The 12,725-nt window shown below is 56.6% G+C and overlaps 1 long non-coding RNA gene across 1 annotated transcript; it reads right to left on the bottom strand.

Annotated features, from left to right (window-relative positions):
• Positions 1–5,272: 5,272 nt before the first annotated feature.
• Positions 5,273–11,819, bottom strand: LOC309833979. Its single transcript, XR_014297828.1, has 3 exons — positions 11,561–11,819; positions 10,518–10,748; positions 5,273–5,588 (listed from the first exon to the last, which is right to left on the bottom strand). It is a non-coding gene; the product is annotated as an uncharacterized lncRNA (long non-coding RNA).
• Between the last annotated feature and the right edge of the window lie 906 nt (positions 11,820–12,725).

Genomic DNA, 12,725 nt, shown 5'->3' with positions numbered 1-12,725 from the left:
TTTGAGGCCTGGATGTCAGCAGACTTCCTAACTGTGTAAGCAGGTAAATTCCCCCTCCTTTTCTTTTTTCCTTTAGTTGAGTTGGGATTTCTGACTCTTGTAACTGAAAAAGTGTCCCAGAATTAAATCTCTTAAATTTCCCAGTGCGTATCCCTCGCTGCGGTCCAGCTGGGGGCAGGGGGAGCTGGGCTTGGAGCTTTCTCTGAAGGACTTCCCAAAAGACAGCAGCAGGCTAGTGACATGAGGGTGGTTTCACCGTGGGAAGCCTCTAACACGTTGTGGGAAAGGCTGTCAGTCCCTTTAGGAAAGTGTGTGGAGACTGGGACCATGCTCTTCAGCTATCTTTTTGAAACAACCAACTTTAAGGTGTAATTTCTGCTCAAGGGGCTACATCCATTTAAAGTGTACAGTTCGGTGAGTATGTATTCAAGACACAACATTTCACCACCCCCAAACTTTCCCGTCCACCTTTGCAGTGAATTTCTCCCTTTGTCTGGGCCCCTGGCAACCAGTGGTCTGCCTTTTGTCACGATAGAAATTCACGTAAATGGAAACGCACAGCATGTATTCTTTTACATCTGGTTCCTTTTGCTTAGCACAATGTTTTTGATATTCATCCATGTTGGTGAATATATTGATATTAGTAATTTGGGCTTTTTTGTTTTCTGCTGAATAGTGTACCATTGTATGGACGTACCACATTTTATTTATCCATTCACATTTGGGTTGTTTCCAGTTTTGGGTGTTTAGGAATAAAGCTGCTGTGACTATCACGTTCAAGTCATTGTGTGGATGTATGCTTTCATTTCTCTTGGGTAAAACCTAGGAACGGAATCGCTGGGCCACATGGTAAATGTGTTTAACTTTATAGGATTCTGCCCAACTGTGTTTCCAAATGGTTCCGCCTTTCTACACTCCCAACAGCATCGTGTGAGAGCCTCAATTGCTCCACAACTTCACCAACCTGTGATATTGTCAGGCTTTTTAATTCTGGCTGTCCAGAGGGACTGAAGTCACGTACTAGCGTGGTTTTCATGGGTATTTCCTGGTGACTAGTGATGCTGAGCATTTCTTCATGTGTTTATCGGCCCTTTGTACATCTTCTTTCGTGAGGTGTCTGGTTGAATCTTTTGCCAGTTTGTGTTTGTTGGGTTGTCAGGACCATATTTTCAATGTCAAAGCCACCTTCTGTGTGTTTCCATGCTGAGGAGACTTGACGCACCGATTGTGTCTATGTGTGTCCTCAAGTGTGGACACACACGCGCACACACACCTCAATTCTTTTCAACAGTGTGAGAGGAGTCTGACTTCCATTTCAGCCTCATTTCGGCTGTGCCGTGAAAGGACACGCAAAGGGCAGGTAAGATGTCCTCCATTTTATGGTTGGAGAACCCGAAGCCAGACAGACCAAGGTCACGACGTCAGTGACACAAACCTGAGTTTCTGAGCTTTAGGTCAGTGACCCTCTGAGACAGCTTTTGTGGCCTCCTTCAGAGAAGCCTTGCCACCGTCCAGGTTCTTGAAATTCAAATCCACGCCCTGCAACTACTCTCAATGTTAACCAGACATCAGGGTGGAAGGAGGGACCCACATCCCTCCTCTTCACCCCAATGTCTCTGTCTGCCCCCAAACTACCCAGGTGGCGTCTTTGCTGCTTTTCTACCTCTGATCTCAGCACCCAGCAGAGGCCTTTCCCGTCAGCACTTGCTGCAAGCCCTCCCCTTCCCCTCCCCGCTCCAGGTTCAAGTCCTCCCTGACGCCCTCTGAGTGTCGCCCTCTGCCCACCTGCAGCTTGGAGGGCTGGGCCCGGCTCCTTCTCCGCTGGCCTCCGTCCACACCCAACGAGTAGTGCAGGGTCAGCCTTGCACCTGTACGTCCCTCTCAGCGTCCCCTTTCTTCCCTCCAGTCCTCCCACCTCCCAGCTCAAGGAGGTTCAAGATGGCGGCTCTGGGCCCGTCGCCGGGGGGCGGGCTACACCCAGATGTAGCCCGGGAGCCTTTCCCAAGCTCTGGATTCAGAAACCCCGAGCCCTCTCTCGAGGGAGGAGAAAGGATTCAGGGCACAAAGCGTTCATGGAGATAAGGCTTTTCTGCAGCGCTGTCTGCAGCCGCAGCACTGGGACTGCAGATCCCCTCGGGTACCCTGGGGGCAGCCCCTGCCTTACGCTCGCCTGTTTCACCCCCAGCAAGGAGGGGCACCCCTGCCTCGGCTGAGGGGCTGAGACGAGGGTCTTCTGCTATTGAGGGTCACACTCATGGTACAGGATTCTGAGCACCCCTAGTGTATCATGCAGCGTTCCACCAGAGAAGCAGAACCAGTAGGATATGTGTGTGTGTGTGTGTGTGTGTGTAGCTGTACATAGGTATGTATTTGTGTATGTGTATATATATGGATGTGTATGTGTGTGTATATATATATTGCAGAAGCCAATTCCCTGCAATAAATCTCTGTATGTATATATATGATTTCCATATATAATATGTATTATATAATATATATTGTATAAGATTACACGTGTATCTGGGGAGAGAGCGAGCGAGAGAGATTTGTCACAAGGAACCGACGTGCACATGTGTGAGGGCTGCTTAGGCGGGTCAGAAATCCGTGACGCAGGCAGCAGGCTGGAGCCTCCTGGGCAGGACCGACGCTGCAGCCACGGGTGCAATTTCTTCGTCTTCACGGAGACCTCAGCTTTGCTATTAAGGCCTTTCGCCGGTTGGATGAGACTCTCCCACGTTATCGAGGGTGACCTCCTTTACTTAGAGTCACCTGACTGTAGACATTAGCCGCGTGGACAAAACCCCTTCACAGCTACCCCCTAGGGTAGTGTTGACTGAGTAACTGGTGATGAGAGCCGGGCCAAGCTGACACGTGAAACTAACCATCACACCCAGGGGCCGAGAGCTGCTGAGGTCCTGGCGGCAAAGAGCAAGTCTCAGCCCTTGCTGTCCTTGCCTCTCCGCCTTTGGGTTGCTGTGTGTGTGTGCGTGCGCGTGTGTGTGCGTGTGGGCCGGTGGGTGGCGGGGGTGTATGGAGCCACAGGGCAGCCTCCCCAGTCCCCAGGGCTTCACTCAGATGCATGCCCTCCGCTCCTACAGGGCTCAGGACTTGACTGAAGGACTCCCCAGGGGCTGAGCTAAGGGCTGGTGCTCAGACCCATCTCCTCTGGCCGGCCCTTGCCCTGGCCTTAGGGCAACGCCTTAGCCCGGCACACACAGCCTGGCTGCCACCTCCGCAGGCCTTCACCTGCCCACATCGGAGACGAGGGGCCCCAGTTCTCCTGCCGAGGGCCCTGCTTCCACATGGCAAAGGCGGAGAGGAGGAGGCGGGTGTGTGCGTGACTCCAAATTCTTTCCGCCACCTGCTGCCCTGAAGGTAAGGCTGAGCCCGGAACTCTGAGTGCCTGTGAAAAAAATGCTTCTAGCCACACATGTCACCTGCCTTGAGCTCACTCACCACCGACCTCTGCGGGTTGTCACGTGCTGGAGGGAGGAGAGCTGTGGTGGCCTGAGCCGGCTCGCACCCTGACTCTGCACGTCCCCTCCAGCCCATGTTTAGTGGTGTCACGTTGTAGCTTGAAATCAGCCGTGATGAGAATACTGACACCACAGAGATCGGAAAAACACTACAGATTAGCCCCCCACCCTTGCCCAGAGAGCTGCTTGTTAAACACTTACCAGCACAGCACTGGAGAGACCCAGAGGGAAGGCTGGGATGCAGGGCAGGGGTGTTAGTTATCTGTCATCGAGTAAAGCGTCTCCACCCCCCGCGAAAACCGCAGTGGCTTAAAATGACAGTGATTTATTCTTTCTCACGATTCTGCGGGTTGAGGCCGTGGCTACCCCGCTTCCCGAGTTGGCCAGCCTCACTCTGGCAGCTGCATTCAGGCCTTCCTCTCCAGCAGGATGGCCTGACTTCCCTACAGCATGGCGACTGGGTTGCAGGAGCGCAGAGGCTGCCAGGTCTCTCGAGGTCTAGGCCTGGGACTGGCCCAGCTTCACTTCTGGCCCCTTCTGTTGGCCAAATGAGCCACCAGACCTGTCGAGATTCAGTGTGGGACGGACCCAGAAGGTCCTGAACACGGGGAGGTGCGGATCCCTGGGGTGTCAACCGGAGGGGATGAGAAAAGTGGGACTCAGCCATGATGGGGAATCAGGGTTTCTAAAGAGTACACCTCGCAGCGCCCGCCTGGGTCCTGAATGACGTTGCACCAAGCACAAGGCCTGAGGGCTTTGCAGCCACCACCCCACTGGGTGCTCCCAGTAGCCCCGGAGACAGGCGGGACCAGCCCCTGTTTACAGACAAGAGGCTGAGGTTCAGAAAGGTTCAGACACTTGCTCCCGGTCTCTGCTTCTCAGAGGCTGAAGCTGGTCTGGGAGATTGAGGAAGAGCTTCCTGCTCCAGATGCCTCTTAGATGGTGTGATTCTGTGACACTGGGTCTCTGAAGGGGTGACAGCCATTTAGAGGGTCTTCCCTGGACGATAAGAAGAGGAACCTCTCACGGAACAGAGAGCAAACCCTGCTTCCCCCAAGTCAAATATCGTTCTCCCGACTCCTGTCGTTGAGTCCAACTGTTGGCTCAGAGGGGGTTGGCCTCTGCCTCTTGTCCCACCTCCTCACATGCACAGCACAGCAGAGTGAGTGCTGTGACGTGAGGTCCCTGGCTGTGCGGGTCGCGGTGGGTGCCTGATGCCCCAACATCCTGGCTTGCCCGTCCACACCACTGGGGCCATTACGCAGAGGAACAGGCATTGTGCCCTTGAAAGCCGCCCGCCCCACCTGGATCTCAGTCTCCCCAGCTTTCAAATGAGATATTGAACTTGCAGATCTCTCAGAGCTGCCCCATCTCCACACCAGGTGTTCGAGCCAGGCTCCAGAGACCCACGTGTCCACCTACACTTGGCCGAGTCTTGGCTCCTGGAGAATCTCTCAGGGCTTTTATCCCTGACTCTGACCCTTCCTTTTTTTTTTTTTACAAAAGTGTGGTTACAATTGGTGCAATAGATGTCACTGGAATCCTGCCCTGTGCTGGGCACTGAGGATAGGAAGGTGGATAGGACATGATTCGTTGGGGAGAAGGCATGAAAGCACATATTACAACGTAAGAGAATAAGTATGGAGGGAGTGTAAGTCTGTACAAAGTCAAATGTAGAAAAGTCATTTGGCAATAGGTATCAGGAACCTCAAAATGTTTATATCTTTTGAGCCAATCATTCCACTCGTGGGAATCTAACTTGAGGGCCTAATCATCAACAGGGGAGAACAAAATGCTTATTGCAGCATTAAGTAGAAATTGAAAATAACCTAAATATTCAGCAACAGAGAACAGCTTAATTGGACCATGTCACAAACATTTAACGAAATATTTCACAGCCGTCAAAAATGGATGTTACAGGGCTTCCCTGGTGGCACAGTGGAGAGCCCGCCTGCCGATGCAGGGGACACGGGTTCGTGCCCCAGTCCGGGAGGATCCCACATGCCGCGGGGTGGCTGGGCCCGTGAGCCGTGGCCGCTGAGCCTGCGTGTCCGGAGCCTGCACGTCCGGAGCCTGTGCTCCGCGACGGGAGAGGCCACAACAGTGAGAGGCCTGCGTACCGCAAAAAAAAACAAAAACAAAAAAACAGTATGTTACAAAGAATTTTCAGAAAATCCTATTTTGAAATGACCTCAACTGGAAAATGCAAAACAGAATTGAGGAGCCAAGGTTTGAGCTACGTTTAGGAGAAGAGAAAAAGAGAATTCAAAAAGAAGAAACTTACTAGAACACTAACAGTGATCACATTTGGGTAATGGGATGATTTAATGGGTGATTTTAAAAACTATTTTCTTTATTTCCCAACTATCTTTAAGTTTAATTTTCCCCAGTTTTATTGAGATACAGTTGACATCCAACCATCTTTTAAAGCTCAATTCAAAAGGAGTCTCCTCCGTGAAGCCTTCCATAATTCCCCCAGGAACAGGTGATCTCTCTAACCCCCCGAGAATTTGTTGTGCCTCTCTGCTGGCATCTACCATCTGCGCAGTTCTCACGTCTGTCTTCACCCAGGCTGAACTTCTCAGGGATGTGGTTGTGTAGCCCACATCTCTGGGTCCCAGTGCCTGGCTCCAGGCCTGTCCACACTGTGTACTTACTGGCCATCTTGATCTACTTGGGTTCTGGCTGGCTCTAATGCCTGAGGTCCTCTTTCTTTTGCTTCTGAGAACTCCTTTTCAATATTAACACTTTTATGGCAACTGTATCATCTATCAGTGGGAAAATACATAAGGACAAAAAGTATTGCCTGCTTGCCCCATGAATTCACCAGGGCTCCTTATTGGCTGACTTTTCTCCTGGTTATGATTCACAGTTCCCTGCCTTATCACATGTCTAATCATTTTTGGTTGGATGCTGGACATTGTGAACTACATTGCTGAGAGTCTGAATTGTGTTGTCTTCCTTTAAAGATTACCGAGCTTTGTTTTAGCAGCTAGTTACATTTTTTTGCAAGTTAGTTTTATCCTGTCAAGACTTGTTTTCAGGCTTTTAGTCTAGAGCAGCCCTTACTCCAGGGCTAGTGTCTTTCTACACTGAAAGTGCTGTTTTTTCACCAGGAGCTGGAGGAGGGTGAGAAGATGACAGTCAAAGGGCACAGGGAATGTTTTTGGGTGACAGAAGTGTTTTATATCTTGATTGTAGTGTGATTACATGCCTGTATGCATTTGTCAAAACTCAGAACTGTACACCTAAAAGTGGTGAATTATACTATATGTAAATGATACCGCACTAACCTAAATTTTAAAAGATGGTTGCTTTTCTGAGGTCACCACTGGATACCTAGTGTGTTTGGCAAGGTCTTATCACTCTGATGTCCCCATTACAGGGTGTCTTCTGGAGTCTCCCTCCACTTACCGCTCCCAGGAGGCTCTTTGACAGCTGCCCGGCACCTGTGCAGCTTAGTATTTGCTCCAAAAACTCAAGGGGACGCCCACACAACCTTCTGGGGCTCCTCCTATGCATAATTCTTGGCTGAAGTCTCTTCTCTGTTCTTCTGAGACCCCATAAATTCTAGCCACCTCAGCTGCCCTGAACTCCAGCCTCTGTTGTCTCTGTCTGGTGAGACCACCACTCTCTGGGCCTCACTTCCTGTGTGTGGTATAGAAAGTGCCTGGGCTGGCTCCAGGCAGAGAAGCTGCCCTCATGTGTGTCCTTCTCTGGGGACCACTGCCCTGCAGTGTCATCCAGTGCATGAAAACAGTTGCTTCATATAGTCTGCCCAGTTTTCTAGTTGTTTATGGTGGGAAGGTAAGTCTGATACCTGTTACCTCTTATGGCTGGAGCCGGAAACGAGTAGTACTCTTTTTTTTTTTTTTTTTTAAAGTTACTCATTTATCTATTTATTGGCCGCGTTGGGTCTTCACTGCGGCACGCAGGCTTTCTCTAGTTGCGGCGAACAGGGGCTGCTCTTCGTTGTGGTGCACGGGCTTCTCTTGCTGCAGAGCACGGGCTCTAGGTGTGCGGGCTTCAGTAGTCGTGGCACATGGGCTCAGTAGTTGTGGCTCACGGACTCTAGAGCACAGGCTCAGTAGTTGCGGCACACAGGCTTAGCTGCTCCGCGGCATGTGGGATCTTCCCGGACCGGGGCACGAACCCGTGTCCCCTGCATCAGCAGGTGAACTCTCAACCACTGCGCCACCAGGAAAGCCCTGGGTTTCTGTTTTATTCCTCACCAGTGTACATGCATACACTCCCCACTCTGTGCTCCATGAACGATCCAGAATGTCCCATGCTCGTCCCCTCTGCGCAGAACGCTGACCCTCCCCCCACCACACACATTTACTCATCCTTCAGCTTCTGTTGAGATGCCCCGGGCCAGGGCCCATCAGTGTGCTCCTGTGTCTCCCTGTGCACCCCGGTAACATCTTGTTTGCCTCCCCCATAGCCTGAGAGGCCTGAAAGCAGGTTCGACCACCTTGGTCCCTGCTACATTCTTATGTGCTGGGCCTGTTCAGCCTCTGTTGAGCAAAGGCGTGAGGCAGCCCAACACGTGCACACACCCCCCAACATGAGTGCAGGCACGCACGCATGCGCACACGCACGTGATTCGTGCGGTCTCCAGGCCCTGCACTGCTGCTCATGGATGCCCAGGCCCCTGGCCGTGCTTCCCGCCCTGTGTGAGGTGCAGCTCCGTGGGGAACGGCCCAGGCTCCTGGGTCCCTGTGCCCTCAGATCCTTTTGCCATCCGTCCCCTGGGTCCCAGCAACCCCTGGGTCCCAGCAACCGCTGGGGAAGCCAGCCAACCCTCTCAGTGTGGCTGCGTACACAGCCTTTTCTCCCTGAGCAGAGGCCGGGGCACAATGGGAAGTGCAGAGAAAGGCTGTGCGTTTGCTGTTTTGGTTCTTCCAGGAAATCAGAGCCACCTTCCCAGAAGGCCACCTGGCCCTGAGCCTGCCGCCCAGGGCCCTGCTCTGGGGGAGGGATGTTGTGTGCGAGGGCTGCTGCCTGGACAGGCCGGAGGGACTGTCCTGCTGCCTTCCCTCCGACGGGAAGGTTTGTTCAGGTAAAGCTGTGTTCCACCAGCTACCAGTCATGGAGCCCCTCTCACGGGTGTCCCCCACCATCTTGTCTGTGTCTGGATTTCATCACAGCCTTCACAGCCCTGCCTCTGGCCTTAGTATGTCCTGTCTCTGGTCCAGCTGGACCCAGAATCCTGTCTCTGTAGCCCAGAGCGGGTTTGCAGCTCCCCTGCTCAAAGCCCCTCAGTGGCTCCACCTCCCTCCGGGCCAGTTCCAAACACACACAGCAGCAGAGTGAGAAATTCAAGTCCCAGGCCTGGGTCTGCGCCCTCGGGGTGTCCTGGGAAGCCACTGGGAAGGTGCCCACATCAGTGGGAGGGGCCCAGGGCCGAGGGGTGGACATGTGCCCAGCCCTTCCCATGGAAGGACACCCTTTAAGGGGGAGGCAGGCGGCTCCATCACTCTGTCCCTCCAGGTCTGCAGCCTGAGCTCCCGCTTGAGGCACTCCCAGCAAAGCCCGGCCGCTCCGAAGCAGGCCCGGCTCTCTGCCCACGTTCTCCATGTCTCCTCCCAGGGAGCTCCTGCCCAGCCTGCATGGTCCAGAATCACCGTCACCTCCTCTGTGAAGGCCTCCCAGATCACAGTCTCCAGGCCTCCCCACACAGCTTCTACCTCTCTAGACTCCGGTTAACTCCCCACCTTTCTGAGAGTCCTGGGATGGGGTCATGGGGGATGTGGGTATGTAGGGCCACCCTGCATCCCATCCTTCCAGAAACCCTGCCTCCGGGAATCCCTGGGTAGGAAGTCACAGAGGGGGACGGCTTGTCTTCCGCTGCGGAGGCCCAGGCTCACCTCCCTGCTCTTGCAGTGGCCAGGCCCTGGCAGTGACCTTGGTTTAGCCTTCACCCTGAGCAAGGCCCAGAGGGGAACTGGGGCCCAGTGCAGGGCCCTGCAGCCACCAGTGACGGGGTGGGTGGAGGACGTGTCCTGGGACGCTGTGGGTGTGGCCTTAGCTGTGGTTCTTTCCTGTTTCCCATGGTTTCCCAGCTCTCTGACTAAGAGTATTTTCCGTTGCTTGCAACCAGGACGCCTGCTGAGATGCCAGAATCCCCGCACCCAGCACTGTGCCCAGGGTGAGGTCAGAGCCCAAGAAAGTTAGCCTCCTCCTCCCTCTGCCTCCAGACTGGCACGCCACCTGCAGGCAAACCTCCCTGGGGCAGGAACAGCACGGCTGAAAGTGTCCCGGGAAACAGGCTGACTTGGCACAGTTCCCTCAGGAATTCCTGAGCGGCCCCAGGCGGCCCGGCCCACAGCACCTCTTCCCAGAGTCAGAGGCCAGGCCACTGGCAAACCCACCAGGCCACCCACCCTCCACAGGCACACACACACGCGCACATCTGTCACGGCCGCGCCTCACCTGCGTAAGGCGGTAGGTGCCACTTGAGACCCTGCCCTCCCAGCACTCTCATTGCAGGGGTGCTCGAGCACCCCCAGTTTCAGGGCTGCCTTCAGTGGGGTTCTCTGACTACGCTGGACCCAGATTTCTCTCCCAGTCTTCTCATCCCTCCAACCCCTTTTGTCCCTTGGGGTTACACACCTCTCCTGTCCCCCCCACGAGGCCTTCATTGATTTGGTCACAGTTCTGTCCTCCCCCCTCCAGGCCCCTCTCCCAGGCTCACCCACAGCTCTCTGTCCAGAATCTGACAGCATCCTTAGAGAGATGCTCTCTGCAGACGCCCTCTCCAGCGCGCTGGCTTTGCCCACACTGGCGAGGTGAACCGAGTACCCCCAGGATGGAGAAGCCCCTGAGCAGACGACGTCACACTACTTGAGGAAGACGCCAGGCCGGAGAATTCTGAGGTGTCTCTGAGACGGATGATGCCCGCTCTGGGCCTCCGCTGGGCACCACTCCCCACCCGTGCTCCACGGACTGCCCCCCCACCCTCTCAGTCTGGGCGGACGCCCTGTTCGCACCACACCCACTCTAGGCCGCTGTGTCCCCCAGCCAGGTACCAATGCCTACCTTGCTCTGCCTCCCCGAAGCTTTGGACCAAATGGTTAGGATAGGGAGCGAAGAGCGGAGGAGGGGAGGGGAAGAGCTGTGGTTTCTTAACAGGAGGTGGGGGCAGGCGCTTGGAGCCGGGACGGGACGTCCTAACAGCATCCCTGGCTCACAGACTCTGAGCCAGCTCAGCACCCTCTCCATTTCACACACGTCCGCGAAGCTGGTTTTATCACGGCTCCTGTTTTCAAACTGCAGAAACTGAAGCTCAGGAAAGGTTCAGTGACCATGCCGTCGCACAGCAGAGAAGCGCAGCAGCTAGGCATCGGCCCCGTGGGTGTTTCTGTGTGCCTGGGACACCTCTATAAGTACCACTGGATTCCGTTTCTCACCTGTCCCAGGCCCCCAGCTCTGGGTCCTCCTCCCCTCGCACCATGTCCTTTCAAGCTCTAGATAAGAAGGGCTCGCTCAGGGACTGCAGTCACCTCCCTGCAGCCTGGGAGCCCCCAGGGGCTGTCCCTGCAGGGACAGGAAGGCAGGGGGCAGCCCACCCAGGAGCTGGGCAGCTGCAGGCAGACCAGAGCTTGCCCGGAGACGCAGGAAGGGTGCAGGCCCGGGGGATGCCACTTCCCAGTTCGTTAAGTCCCCACGACTCTCCCAGGAGCAGGTCCCCGACTCTGGGTGCCCCTGCCCGGCAGTCAGCAAGCAGCGGGGGAGAAGCACTTTCCCAGAGCAGAGGACAAGGGTGAGCAGGGGGAGCACCGACGTCCTCAGGCTTCCATGTGGACGGGGCTCCCTCCCATGATGCTGCCGCCCTCTCCAGATGCCGCGAGTAGCCAAGGTGACCTCCCCACATTCCCGCCCAACCGGTGAGCTGCACGGTGCAGGGCGCAGGGTCGAGGCTGGCCCAGCGCCCTCCGGGAAGCGGCTTCTGCCCCTCGTGCAGGCGTGACGGGGTTGCAACCGAATCCCTCCTGCCTCCCCCAGCCCCGCTCTGTGCTCCAGGGTCCAGGCAGGGTGTGGAGCTGGGGTCACCAGGCCCAGTTTGTCTGGCCCTTGCTTACCTCTCGGTGCCTCTGTTTCCCCATCTGCGCCTCCAGCTGTGGTTCGGGCAGACCTGCGCTCACACCCGGGCCCTGCTGCCCCGTGGTGGCTCTGTGACAAAGCCCCTTGTCCCCGTGTTGTCACGGGCCTGATGGGAAGAGAACAGCTGTCTGCCTCTGTCCTGAGGGCTGTGTCTGGAGTGTGAGGGCTGAGGGAGCTCAGTGGGGCTGGGACCCTGGGCGGGGGAGCCGAGAGCCGGCCTGGGGGAGTGTTCAGGGAACTAAAAGCGGACGACAGAGGCTCGAGCCACAGGGAGGCTCCCAGGCGGAGGACCACCCACAGCGTGGGCAGCGCGAGAAGGTGGGTCACTGAGCCCCGCCCCCAGGGCGGATGCCCACGGGAGCAGGACGTCTGGGGCGGGGGCGGGAAGGAGCCTGACAGTGGCGGGGCGGGCCCTGGGCCGGGCCGGGGCACTGGGCGTGGCCCCAGCCTTGCAGCCAGAGGCCCGGCCCTCTGCGGGGCCAGAGGTCTTCCCCTGCTCCGTCGGGCGGCCTTCAGGCCCGAGCGATGAGAGGGGAGGAGCGGATGGCCTGGGAGGCCCTGTGCCAGCCGCATGTGACTCCTGTCAACTGCAGGGGCCTGGAATCATCCGGAGGCCAGAGCGGGAAGTGGGGGAAAGGTCGGAGCGTCGCTCCAGCGGCGGCCGTGCGCCAGGGCCCGCGGGAGGAGGGCGGCCGGCGGCCAGCTGGGCCTGAGACACCCACGGGCCGGCGCCTGCCTGGCTGCCGGCCGCCCCGGGAAGGCGGCACAAAGCTCGTGGAGGCCCGGCGCGCTCGGTGGGCGGAGGCCCCGCTGCGGCCGCCTCCCCGTCCTGCCCCTGACCGGGGCTTCTGCAGCCTCGGGCCTGGCTTCCCAAAGGGAGGGCTTCCTGGGAACGGAGGGCCAGGTGCCGGGGCGGCGGCCCAGGGGATCTGGTGGGTGTGAGGCCCCGCAGAGCTAACTGTCCCTCCGCACCGGAGGCAGAGGCTCTCGGAGGAGACACGAGAACAGAGAGGAGAGAGGTGGACGGGGGTCAGCTTCGGAGTTTCCTCCCTCGACGAGGCCTGCCCACGCCAGGTCATAGGTGGGAAACAGGCGGCCCGTGGGGCACCTGTCCAGGCATCCCGCCCTTTCGGGTCCACCGAC

The sequence above is a fragment of the Grampus griseus genome (assembly GCF_964374135.1).
Source record: "Grampus griseus genome assembly, chromosome: 15".
Lineage (NCBI taxonomy): Eukaryota > Metazoa > Chordata > Mammalia > Artiodactyla > Delphinidae > Grampus > Grampus griseus.
Note: the sequence above shows the minus strand (reverse complement) of the source record. Positions and strands in the feature narration are given on the sequence as shown.